The 14,161-nt window shown below is 43.0% G+C and overlaps 1 pseudogene; it reads right to left on the bottom strand.

Annotated features, from left to right (window-relative positions):
* Positions 1-1,673: 1,673 nt before the first annotated feature.
* On the bottom strand, positions 1,674-4,657 carry LOC111175472 (serine/threonine-protein phosphatase 1 regulatory subunit 10 pseudogene; annotated as a pseudogene).
* Positions 4,658-14,161: the final 9,504 nt, after the last annotated feature.

Here is a 14,161-nt window from a genome sequence, read left to right on the forward strand (position 1 = left end):
TGTAGGGAGATTTTTTGGTTGTGAATTCAATCTCTTTACTCGTTATATGTCTATTCAGATTTTCTGTTTCTTTGTGATTTAGTCTTGGGTTATTTTTCTAGTTATTTGACCATTTCATCTTGGTAATCCAATTTGTTGCTATATACTTGTTGATAGTAATCTCTTATAATCCTTGTTATTTCTGTAGATTCTGTACCTATGTTCCCACTTTCATTTCTGATTTTAGTAATTCGAGTCTTTTCTCTTCCTTTTTGGTCTCTCTAGCTAGAGGTTTGTCAATTTTGTTGATTTTTTTGAAGAAGCAACTTTTTGTTTCATTGATTTTTTTCCCATTGTTTGTATATTCTGTTTCATTTATCTCTGCTTTATCTTTATTATTTCCTTTTTTCTCTGCTAGCTTTGGGTTTAATTTGTTCTTCTTTTTCTAGTTCCTTAAGTTGTACAGTTAAATTGTTGATTTGAGATCTTTTTTTTTTTCATGTGTTTATAGCTATAAATTTTCCCCTTAAAACTGATTTCACTGAGCCCTATAAGTTTTGGTATGTGTGTTTTGTCAACTATTGTTGTAGAGCATACTATTATTTTTTAATAAGCTGTTCCTCTTTCCACTGTTGATTATGAATGTACAAAATATACAAAACCAAAAGAAAAAGAAAATACTCATCCTCAAATCCATTGTGGCTCTAACCCAAGTCTGTGCACAAAATCCAACCAATGCACTGTTTTCTTAGAAAACAACTGATGCTGAGACAAGTGAAGGAGAGCGCTGTGAGAGGGCAAGTCATCTTATTGAATCCACCCAGGAAAGCACATGGTGGGGATTCAGAGTGGCTGACAGGGCAAGGGAGCTGGAGGCCTCACACTGACAAGGTTCCAGGTGGAGGCCAGGAGCAAGCTAATTCCCAGAGGAGTGCAAGTAGTGTGACTGTCAGGCCCAGCACACTGGGCTTCAGCTGATAGAAAGCTGGTCTCACTGAAGTGTTTTACAGTTTCCAGAATGAGCTGTAGACCACCATCAATGGCCTCACCTATGCAAGCTGAAACTTTCACTGGATGCCAGTATGAATTTGCCATCACTGAACCTAGCAGACCCATGATGCAAACTTGGGTATTCACAGAAGATTGCAAAGTCTTACTTGAGAAAGGACTCAGAATGTAAAGCTTGTGTGAGAGGAGGAGTGGACATCATGTGTACTCTAGAACTCAAATCCAACTGGATTGAGCCTTCTCAGTGCAGTAGGATACACAATACCCCTTTTGCCATCTCCTCACCCCATAAGGAAGAATGAACTTGACTGGGATGATTTCATAAGTGCAGCTGATCCTACATCAGAGTTCTGTGTGCGTGAGGAGGACCCACAATAGGAGAGTAGAGGTATTCTCCAGGATAACCAGCTTTAGGTTCTCAGGCATAAAGGGTAATACCAGAAAGCAGCTTGGGATACAGGGCAAATCTCCTCAAAAAGTGAAGGCAACTTGGTCCCCTCTTAAGCAGTCCAAGGTAAAGAATGTGTCCAGTCTCTCTCCTCCCCAGACTGGAGGAAAATATGTACATCAATGTGCACCAGTGATCAGAAAACCCACAGGAACCCAGGCAGGTGGGCCCTGAGGGGGCCAGCTCATCAGCTGGGGAAAGGGGAAAATGGGCCTCACAGAAGCCATAAAAGTGTGAAAGGAGCAAGGCTACAGTACATAGGGGTGTGTGTGGATGGGGCGGTCAGGTGATTCCCTAGGGCAGAAGGGGCCATTGACACTCGGGTGGTAGAAGGCACAGTTGTTCTCATAGCAACAGTTGCTATGAGAACATCATGATATGTCAACAAACAGGGCAGTTTGACATGTCTCCTCCATGGCTGTGGCCTCCATCAGGCCCTTGGTGACCCCCTTCTCCATGGCCAGAGCCATCATAACCACGGTACTTACGAGGGGGTAGCCTTCGATGGTCATGGCCTCAGTGACCAGGGACATAATGAGGCCGGTGGCCATGGGGCCCCCCATAACCAGGGCCTTCATGGCTGATGTCCATCACAAGCACCCATTCCTCCACCAGGGCCTTCATGGAGACCATGCCCACCGCCTCCAACCATGCCCCCACCAGGGCCCCCTTGTCCATTTGGGGGTCTTCCTCCAGAGCAACCTCCTCTGGTCCCTCAGAATGGAAGAGGAGGAAGAGGTTCATTTCCTCCTTGGCCACCACGGCCTCTATGGGATGGTCCAGGACCTGGTCCTGATACCCCCAGCATCAGGCCACCCTGAATGGGGAAAACTGGGTCATCCTAGAAGGGATTGCACTGCCCCCAGGGAGGGGGTGGGGGGCCCAGGAGACGTGGACCACTGGCCCACCAGGGCACCCAGGGCCTACGTGGGGACCTGGCATTGGTCCCCTAGGTCCAGGGGGGAAGTGCTGTATGCCCTTGGGGGTTCCTGGGGCCTCCCGGTAGAAAAACCATTGGCTATCAGATCAGGGCCTAAGAGTCTGTGTGGCACTGGCATCTGCTTGACCTTGTCTGGATAGTCTGTTTGTTTCAGCAGCTCCTCTGCGGGATGACTGTTAGGGCTACCCACGATGGAGGGAGGATCTCCTGCACATCGATGCCTCCTCCTCCAGAACCCAGGGGGCTCTTCCCGGCACCCATGTTTTCCATAAGATCATCCAGAACAGAAGGCAACTTGGAAACACTTACCCCATTGGGTGAACCACAGCCCAACCAACCTAATAGGCTCCAGGGTCTCAACATATGGGGCTTTATCCATGGAACATTCCTCATCTAGGGGGATGAATAGGGCTCAGGATCAGGATTGTGAGGACTTTCCTTGCTCAGGAAGAGCTCCTGAAGGATCCCCTTCTCCTGCTCAGCCTGGATGTACTGATCCTGGCTACTGCTTCCAGGGGTGATGAGAGGCGAGAGCAGCACCAGGAGCTGGGGGCACACCCAGGGCACATTCTCCTCCATGCTGTCGTGGCTCAGACGCTGGGCTACCTCAAATGCGTGTTGGCCTGACAGTATCTCTCACTTAGCTGACTCACCAAAATCCTTGATCTTATTCACATTTACTCGTTCAGTTTCATTCAGTTCAAAATAGAAATACTCTCTGTTTGCCCTCCTCAGGTCACGTCACAGTTTTCCTCTTCCTGCCCTTCCGGGTCAGCTGGCTAGGATCTCCACTGGCTTTGCATCCCAAGCTCCTGGTTCCAAAGAGGCGGTATCCATGAGTTCTGGGACTTCAACAGTGGGAACTGGGGTCCCTGGATGTTCTGTGTCCATAGCCGCAGAAGGAGGTGCTGGCTCTGGGGAAGAAGGTTTGCTGTGCTTGGTTCTGTGCTTGTTTTCCATTCAAATGGGCTTGACTTGGCAGCTGTGGGTGACAGCACCTTCTTCTTCTTCTTAATTTTGATGCCTGGACAGGTGCTGAATTTAGTGCCTCCAAAAAGCCCAGGCCCTCCATAGGCTATGGTGGGATGATCTTCACTTTGATCTCTTTGGTGGCATTGGGTGTCGTGTTGAGTGGCTTGTATTTCTTCTCTGCGGGGGGTGCAGCATCTCCTGGGGCAGCTCTGGAACTCTGACACTTGAGGGAGATGAGTTTAAGGTTGTACTTGTCAGAAACCACCACTGCACTGACATTCTTCTTTACAGGCACTGAAGACGGGGTCTCCAGCTCTAGCCTAGTGGAAAGGAATGTGACGTGACTGGGCACCACAGTTCAGAGAGACCTGGGCTTCTCCCTCTTCTCCTCTGGGGCCTCCTCAGTCTGAGTCTCAGCCTTCACCTCAGTCAAAGGTCACTCAGGAGGGGTGGTTCAACTCTTTCCCTGTTCTTTCCATTTCTTCTTATCTTTCTCAGTAGGCTGGGTACTGCTCTGGGAGTGGATGACAGTCATTCAGTCGCTGATAAGGACTGAGGCCAATTTCCAGAGCTCTTCATCCTTACTTGACTTGCTCAGTTGCTTCAGCAGTTTGGCTGTGTTGTGCTGCTTGAGATGGTCAACAATGAGTGGTAGATGCTGGAGCATCAGCAGAATTTGCTACTAGAGGGGAATGTTGCTTGTTGTCTTTGAATACGTCAGCCAATTGTTAAGAAACTTGTAACTACCAGCATCAGTAAACTTGACCAATATTTCTAGTTGAACAGGTCTGCAGGAGAGTGTTCAAGTAAATACATCGACTTACTGTCTTTCGTGCTTCCTTTATCATACTGAAGATCTTCGAAATCCCATCCACACTCTTGACTTCCCCATCTCAGTTAAGGAAGCTATCCAGCTTCCTTAAGCTTAAGGAGGCTCTTTGGGGTCAATGGGACCTGAACCCATGATCAAGGTTTTATCGGACTTGGGGTGAAGGGGGTTAAAATTTGGGGGAAAAAAATAAAACAACCAACCAGAACCCAAAACTCAATTATTTGGGGGGCCTCATTGGATCAAAAATTCTCTTTAAAAAAAACTAAGGCCAGCTCAGTATTCATCCCCCCCGCCCCGCCACCAACTCCATTTAGGGAGGGGGGTTGTAGAAAAAAAGTTCTGAGTGGATTCAAAAAAGTAAATGCTGGATGAGTGAATTTGGGTGTGTTTGGGAAGGGAGGGCTGTTAATTATTTTTGAAGCTACGTGGTGATGGTCCTTCAGCCACAGATTTCAAGTCCCAGGCAGAGTGGGCTGGTGGGGTGGGCAAGGTAGATGGCAAGAGGCAGAAGACACAAGTGCTTGGGCTTGTGGCTGCTGTTTTCCCTCCTCTGACACCCTCAGGTTCCTTTCAAGGTCTTCGATGTTGCTGTGGTTTGTTTCTTTTTTCCTCATGGCCGTCCTGTCTTTCTCTGAGAAAATTCAAACCTCTAAAAGAACCCCAGAATCGAGCCTTCTATTTCTCCCTTCAATTCCATCAGAAGGAAAAGAGAAAAATGAGGGGGGGGGGAATAGGGGTGCCAGCCCTTTAAATCCCCGGGAATTTAGCTATATGGGTAGGAGCTTGCAACAGGGTGGGATGTGCAGCAACAACTGCCTGTCTCTTTGTCTGCACCTCGGTGATCAGAAGCAAGTCTTCCCCTGGAAGTTGTAAGCAAGCCTTCAATAGACTCTGGAATTCCAAATAGTTACATGAGGCAGATTCTGCTAGTGAAGTTGTTGTCTAGGTGGGGAGATAGCATCCTGGTGCTTTCTACTTTGCCGTCTTCCCAGAATCCTCTCTTGCTAACATTTTGTCCTCTGAAGCATGAATTGTGGTGATTACAATCTTTACAGTAAAACCAGGAGCTAAAACTGCCAGTAGTCCTCTTTTGGAGTTTCATTCTAAAGGAAAATTTTAAATAAAAAATAAATACATAGGGCTTCCCTGGTGGCGCAGTGGATAAGAATCCACCTCCCAATGCAGAGGACACGGGTTCGAGCCCTGGCCCGGGAAGATCCCACATGCTGCAGAGCAACTAAGCCCGTGTGCCACAACTACTGAGCCCTCATGCCACAACTACTGAAGCCCGCGCACCTAGAGCCGGTGCTCTACAAGAGAAGCCACTGCAATGAGAAGCCCGTGCACTGCAACAAAGAGTAATCCCCGCTCGCCACAGCTAGAGAAAGCCTGAGCAGCAATGAAGACCCAACGCAGCCAAGAATATAAATAAATAAATAAATATATATATATTTCACTGACAGATAATCTCAGAAACAATGATCTAAATGTTTGATCATAGGGAAATATTAAGTAATTGTGTATTTACTCCAAGAGGTATTTTCTAAAATGGTCATTCTCTACATTACTTCTGTTCCATTGCCTTGCTTTAATTTACTTTATAGCACTTGACATTTGCATTGTTTGTTGTATGTGTCTCTCACTGGCATTAAGTCCTCAGGGTAAGAGCTTTGGCATATTCATTACTGAATCCTTGTCATCTAAAATAGAACCTGGCAAATTATAAGAACTAAGTAAATATTTGTTGGGTATATGCATGAAGGAAACATGAAATTTTGGGGGGACATGCTATTTAGTAAAAAGTGCAGAAAATAAAATGAAATGTATTTTTCCATTAAAACAATAAAAAATGAGACACATTGACAGAGTTTGGAATTTAGGAACTTGGAGACAATGGTCACCAAGGTTATGTGGAGAAACGAAAATAGTTTGTACGATAGGAGACAGGATTGTCGGCAATGTTTTCTCCCCCTCTTTCTCTTTATTCCTGGTATTAGTGTTTCAAAATGGTCTGTACACTGAAAACAAACAGCTTTTAAAAAAGGTCATTTTCCTGAGGCAGATGAAAGTATGGATAGAATATTATGCTTACCAAACTTATTCCTGACAAATTGGGCTCTATATTCCAGGTAGGAAGGAACGGTCCCTGGAGCTTTCAGAGAGAGGATAATAAAGACAAAGAAGGAGAATGATTTGCTTACTGTTTGAACAGTGAGTCACGGAATATAATTAAAGGATGTGGGGAGCAGGGGACAGAAACTAGCTTCTCTGGTCTGTTTCCACAGGCTCTATTCTGCATTTAACAATAGAACACCAATAACTAGCCAAAGCCAGAACATAGAGTCACACATTCTGTACATGTCACAAAGGTGCCCGAGGCAGGAAACAAGTGGCGGCTGATACTCAGACCCTGCTCTACTCTCCAAGCCACTGAAACCTGGTGTGAGCCTGTATCTGCCCAGAGGATGTACATTTTTCTAATTTTCACACAGGCATTGCAGGGGACAGGTATTGAAATGGGTCTTTGACTTAGCATGTTGGAGCCCGTTGCCGAGTGTTGAACCACGTCAATCTCCACTCCACTAAGGACTAAGGTCAGGCTTAATGTGTAGCCTTCAAATAACCATATGAAAAGGCAGGATGAATATTTATGACACACAGTCTGTTACCCAGACTTGCACACATGTTGGAAAACCGAAGTTTATATGCTGGATGTAAATATAGAACATTAAATGACCTTATCTTCCTCTGAGCCTATTGCCATGATTTAATGAAGAAACAGGGTGGGAGGGTTGCAAATAAAAACAAAGAAGGAAAAGCTTTGGAGTCACAACTCTTAGAATCAATAGGAAAAGCATTAGGTTGAAATGAAGTCTCCAATCACCTTCTCCCTATACCTCTCTGACTACCTCAGGAAAAAACCATTAAAATAATTTCAGGTTTGTACCCCTCACATTCTCCACATCAGTCATGTGAACTCCTCAATGTTTCCCAAACATACCATGCTCTCTCACCCCGCATCTTCTTGGCCCATGCCTAGAAAGTCTTTCACTGTCTTCTCTTCTCAGCAAATTCTCTTCAGCTTTTAAATCTCAGCTCTAAGGTCATTTCTCTAGCAAGCCTTCCCGATATTCCCTCTTTCCCATTGTAGATATTCCCTCCATCTTCGGTGTTCCCCCAGCATTTGGCGTAACTTTCTATTAGTATCTAGCATTATCTGTGAACATATCTACTAACCTTATTAGACTGTGGGCTATCCTAGAATAGAAGATAATGTTTATATCCTGCTCAGCATCTAACATGGTACCTAACAGACAGCGGCATTTCAGAAATGTTTCTTGGATCATGAATGAATGAAAGAATGAATGAGTGCTATGACCCATGCATGCATCTGAAGGCAGAAGATCTGGGTTCAACTCTTTGTTTTACTGCTAACTTTCTTTATGTGGCAGATTAAATATGGCCACAAATTCTTTGATGCTCCTTCTATTAAGAGATGATGTCCATATACTTTCCCCTTGAATCTGAGCAGAGTCTGTAACTGCTTTAGCTAATAAATAAAATATGACAGAAATGACATTGCCAGTTTCCAAGCCCAGGACTTAAAAAACTGGAAGCTTCCATTTCCTATCTCTTGGAACACTGCCTCTTGGATCCCTTGGGTGTCACGTAAGATGTTTGACATCCCTTCTGGACACATTTCATGAACAGGCTTTGAGACTACATGCAGAAGAGAAGGGCCTGACTGAGCCCAGCCTTCAAGAGAGGGACAAAGAGAAGGCCTTCAAGAGAAGGCTGAATCTAGCCTTCCAGTTGTCCTTGCCAATGTCTCAGTCATGTGAGTGAAGCTATCTTGGATCCTTCAGACCAGCCCAACTGCCAGCTGAATATCAACTGACCCCAGTTCACTTCATGTGGAGCTGAAGAGCTGGTCATTCGAAGCTTACCTCAAATATTGACACACAAAATCGAGACATATAATGATTTTTTTTTAAAGCTACTAAGTTTGGGGGTGGTTTGTTAGGCAACAACTGATAACCACAACAGAAGTTGATAACTGGGAATTGGGCACTTCTATAACCCAAACCCCCAAACATGTGACATTGGCTTTGAGACCGGGCAATGTGTGGGGACTTGAAAGGCCTTGAGGCGTCTGTCAGTGAAAGCTAGAAAGACTTGGAGGAGGTGTTGGTGATCACTTTCAGAACAGTAAAGGAATTGTTAGTGGAAGCTAGACAAAGGTTTGGCAGCAAGGTTACTTGTGGTAACACGGAAAATAGAAAGGTACCTAATGAATTTGAGGATCTGTTTGGCGAGTTTCCAGGCAGAAAGTCCAAAGTGTCAGCTGGCTTTTTCTAGCTATTTATAATGAAATATGAGAAGAGAGAGGTAAACTAAAGAGGACCTAGGATAGTATTTCCAGGCAGCACAAGAATCTCAATGGAAAAAAAATGGCCTCATAGTAAAGATCAGCTCTAAGGTGTTGCTAGCAAAATGAGATCACAGGGTAAAGACAAGTCGAGGATGCAACTGTAAAATCCTTTGCTAAGACCTCAGAAAGATTTTTTTTAATTGAGGTAACATTGGTTGATAACAGTCATGTGTATAACATTATATTTAGACTTCTATATACACTACAACATACTTACCACCAAAAGTTTAGTTTCCATTCACCAAATGCAGTTGATCCCCTTTACTCATTTCACCCTCCCCCCATACCTCTTCCCCTCTGGAAACCACTACTTTGTTCTCTGTATCTATGTGCTTGTTTTTATTTTACTTTTTAAAAATATTCCACATATGAATGAAATCATAAGTTGTTTGTCTTTCTCTCTGACTTATTTCACTTAGCCTAATACCCTCAACGTCCATGCATGTTGTGGCAAATGGCAAGATTTCATCTTTTTTATGACTGAGTAGTATTCCACTGGTGTGTGTGTGTGTGTGTGTGTGTGTGTGTGTGTGTGTGTGTGTGTATGTATACCACATCTTCTTTATCCATTCTTCTGTTGATGGGCACTTAGGTTGTTTCCATATCTTAGCTATCATACATAATGCTGTAATGAACATAGATGTACGTGTATCTTTTCTAATTAGTGTTTTCATATTCTTTGGATAAATACCCAGTAGTAGAATAGCTGGATCATATCATAGTTATATTCTTAATTTTTTGAGGAAGCTCAATACTGTTTTCCATATAGCTGTACCAGTTTACATTCCACCAGGAGTGTAGGTCAGAAAGATTTAAGGCAGTGTCTCATAGATGCCTTCAAAGTTATTCCTAGTGGAAAAAATTCTTTCTGCGGAACTTAATGCTGTGTCTCGTGGACCTCTATGTTAAACAACAGGATTTCTAAGAGTCTTAAGGGTGTTGTTCCACAACATGTTCACGGGGGCCCAAGGTCAAGAAAGGCTACCTGAAACATTTGTGGGTGTGTTTTTTGGATAATGGAGTAGAGTATAATTTGATACACAGGAAAGCCCCCCAAATTTTAAAAGGATTATGTTAGCTTGGCCTGAAGCTCACAGAGACAGTACGAAATGAAAAGAGGTCTTTGGACTCCCAGTCTACTATGGGCAGAGAGCAGGCTGAGAAAACTACTCAACTATAAAAATGGGCTATTTCTTATGGGAAAAGAATGGTGACTCAGAGGGCAGAACCAAAAGTCACAGAGACTCATTCCCAGGGAACAGAACTAGGCCTTAATTAAAGCACTGGCATCATGTGTTTGACTAGATTTCAGAATTTCTAAGCACCAGTGACTCCTCTGTGCTTCCATTCCTTCTACCCACCACCACCACCCCATCCTCTTTTGAACAGGAGTGTCTACAGCAGTTACCTTATGCCTGTCTCACCATTGTAGTTGGGTATATATGGGGAAGATAACTTTTCTCTTTTGTTCAGAGATTTTCAATGGAAAGGAACAGTGCTCAAGAAACTATACCCTAGGAACTACATCTGAGGAAACTCATCCACATCTGGAACTTACTCAGATGATGAGATCATGGACCTTGATCCTGAGCGTAACACCGTAATAGGTTGAGTTTGGAGGGGTAGGTCCTTTGAGGAAGTGAATGTATTTTGCTGTGGGAAGAATGTAAACAATTTGTGGCCAGAGGGCAGACGGTGACACATTAAAGATGGCTGTAAATTGTTGGATCCTCCTCCCATTGACAATGTCTCCTCCTCTGGAGTCTGGATGGGCTCTATGATTGTTTTGACCAATAGAATACTGCAGAGATGACACTGTACTAGTTTCCAAGCCCAGGTCTTAAGAGACTGGTAACTTCTACTTCTTGTCTCTTGGGAACATTTTCTCTTTGAGCCCTGAGATACCATATACTCTGCTGGAGATATCACATTGAGACACTCTGGAAGGAGAGAGGGGGCCAAATATAGCCAAGGCTCAAGACGCTGGGTGAAGCCAAACGAATACCATGGAGAGATTTCATTTGACTCCATGTGGAGCAGAAGAAGCAACTAGCCTAGCCTTGACTAGATTCCTGACTCATAAAATTGTGAGAAATAATATAATGGTTGTTGATCTAAGCTGCTGAACTTTGGGATACTTTGTTACACAACAGTAGATAACTGAGATCTCCATGACCTTGGGTCAGTCTCTTCTCTCTAGAACCACTTCTTCAACTTGGGCAGTGTTGGGCTAGGTTAGGTGAACTCTAAGGTTCTTAATAGCTCTGATTTCCAGTTCCCATGCAGTTGAAGGCAGTTGAACTACACCAGATGACATTTGGACATCAGTTGAATGACCAGTGGGACATAGAACACATATTATTAGGTATCCAATAAATATTTTAATGAGTTTTGAAGGACGAAGGAGAACTGGGTAAGTAGAAGTGAAGGGAGGGACGTTTCAGGCAGAATGAACAGCATGTACAAAAATGCAAAAACCTGGACAGCTTAGGAAACTGAAAGCATTTCAGAATTGTTGAAGTAGCAAGTACAAGGAAGAATGGGGGAGATGAAGCTGGAAATATAGACAAGGGTCAGATGATGGAGGGACTTGTGTGCCTGGCCAAGTGTTTTAGGTTTTTCTACAGACCCAGGGAGACTTCTGAAGGAAAATTATCACTGAATCCTCAGTCAGATAAATGATGTGTTTCTTCTTTTTATACATATAGAAACTGAGGTTTTGTCACTTGCCGAAGATCACATTATTAATAGGTGGTTGATCCAGGATTTGAATCCATGTCTAACAGCTTTGAAACGATACTTTAAAAGACTTCAGAAGTTAATATACCTTTATTTTAAAAATTATTTTGAACATATTCTACATGACTGAAATTGAAGAAATGTGAAAGTAAATGTCACAAGCAATATGAATTACTTATGATTAATTTTCCTTGTGGGAAATAGAAGGAATGATTAATTTTCCTTGGAGAAGTGAATAAAGCTTCCTAGAAAAGAGGACGTTTGTTTATTTGTTATTCATTGATTATTATTTTAAACCAGAGCTAACGTTCACTGAGCTCAAACTATGTACCTGCCATTGTTCTAAGCATTTTACGCATGTTACTGATATCTCACAACAATCCTGTGACACAGGTGCTGTTATTTTCTACTTTTATTTCTAAAGCAAAGAGAGCTTAGATAACATGTTCAAGTCACACATTTCGTAATCCTGGGTTGGATCCTGGTGAGTCAGACATCATGTTTTAGCCATAAGTAGGGACATTTAAACTGGGCCTTAAGACAGGGAGATTTGTGGACCAAAGGGCATTTAAGAGAGAAAAACAAATGCAAATACTTGATGGTATGAAAGTTCACTGTGTTCTAAGAATAGGATTTCAGGGAAGTTTAGGGACATTTAGAGAAAGAACATTGTGTGTGTATGTGTGTGTGTGTGTGTGTGTGTGTGTGTGTGGTAGGAAGTGGAGAGAGAGGTTTACAGAAGAATGATAGAAGAGGGTGCTAGAAATGTATTGGGTTGCCTAAAAAGTTCCTTTGGTTTTAAAATAAAAATAAAAGACACATTTTTCATTTTCACCAAGAACTTTATTGAACAACGTATTCACCATTTTGTTCCACTACCTTCTGCCATTTTTGAGGCAACTTCATAATTCCATCTTCCCAAAACTTGTTATCTTTTTGAGCAAAGAACTGTTCCAGGTGCCTTTTACAGTTTCCAGGGAATTGAAATTTTTTTCATTAAGAAACTTTTGTAAAGACCGAAATAAATGGAAATCTGAAGGTGCAATGTCTGGTGAATACAGTGGATGAATCAGAACTTCCCAGCCAAGCTGTAACAGTTTTTGCCTGGTCATCAAAGAAACACGTAGGATTGCATTATCCTGATGGAAGATTATACGTTTTCTGTTGACCAGTTCCGGACACTTTCCGTCGAGTGCTGCTTTCAGTTAGTCTAATTGGGAGCAGTACTTGTTGGAATTAATCGTTTGGTTTTCCAGAAGGAGTTCATAGAGGACTCCCTTCCAATCCCACCATATATACAACATCACCTTCTTTGGATGAAGACCGGCCTTTGGTGTGGTTGGGGGGTGGTTCATTTTGCTTGCCCCATGATCTCTTCCGTTCCATATTATTGTACAATATCCACTTTTCATCATCCGTCACAATTTGTTTTAAAAATGGAATACTTTTGTTACATTTAAATAGAGAATCGCATGCGGAAATACGGTCAAGAAGGTTTTTTTCGCTTAACTTACGTGGAACCCAAACCTCAAAGTGCTTAACATAACCAAGCTGGTGCAAATTATTTTCACTGCTTGATTTGGCTATTTTGAGTATGTCGGCTATCTCCCGCGTGGTATAATGTTGATTGTTCTCAATTAATGTCTCGATTTGATCACTATCAACTTCAACTGGTCTACACGTCCAGCGAGAAATCTCCAGCATGAAACTTTGCAAACCACTTTTGACACGTTCAATAAGTCACAGCACCTTCTCCATACACTGCATAAATCTTTTTTTGCGTTTCAGTTGTGTTTTTACCTTTCTTGAAATAGTAAAGCCTAAAATGCTGAAATGTTGCTTTTTTCCCTCCAGCTTCAATATTTAAATGGCTACACAAAAATTCACCAATTTTGATAAGTTTTTTCAAAATGCATGCTGATATGACAGATGTCACAATACTATCTAACAAAATTGTTTAGAATGAAGTTAAAGACAAGCAAGTGTTACTAGAGCCATCTTATGGAAAAAACCGAATGAAACTTTTGGCCACCCCAGTAGTTTGTGGCCAGGTAAGAAGGCCTGGATGCTAGACAGAAGAGTTTGGACTTGATCTTGTAGGCTATGCGGAGGCATTGAAGTTGCTTTTCTTCTTTTGTTCTTTTTTTTTTTTTTAATAAATTTTATTTATTTATTTATTTATTTTGGCTGAGTTGGATCTTCGTTGCTGTATGTGGGCTTTCTCTAGTTGCGGTGAGCAGGGGCTACTCTTCGTTATGGTGCATGGGCTTCTCACTGCAGTGGCCTCTCTTGTTGCAGAGCATGGGCTCTAGGCATGTGAGCTTCAGTAGTTGTGGCACGTGGGCTCAGCAGTTGTGGCTCGTGGGCTCTAGACCGCAGGCCCAGCAGTTGTGGTGCATGGGTTTAGTTGCTCTGCAAAATGCGGGATCTTCCCGGACCAGAGATGGAACCCATGTCCCCTGCATTGGCAGGCGGATTCTTAACTACGGCGCTACCAGGGAAGCCCTCTTTTTTTCTTTTTTAATCAAAGGAATGCCATGATTATGTCTGTGTTTTAGAAAGAGTAATCTGATGGCAAGGAAAAATGGACTGAATGGAAGAGGCTGGAGGCATACAGAAGGGAGTCAGGACTCAGTTGCAGTGTCTGATATCAAGGCCTGAACTAGGATGATGGTAGCGAGGATGGAGGAAAGGGAACCGAGGAACATGTGGACTAGTGTTTATTTTCATAGCTGATGTCTATTTCCCTTTGGGCATAATATTTTGAAAGATGATTAAATGCTGCTGGTTTTGCTTGCAGAGAGTATTTGG

Source organism: Delphinapterus leucas, chromosome 1, assembly GCF_059928025.1.
Source record: "Delphinapterus leucas isolate spDelLeu-1000000601 "Yukka" chromosome 1, BTC_Dleu_Yukka2, whole genome shotgun sequence".
Classification (NCBI taxonomy): Eukaryota; Metazoa; Chordata; class Mammalia; order Artiodactyla; family Monodontidae; genus Delphinapterus; species Delphinapterus leucas.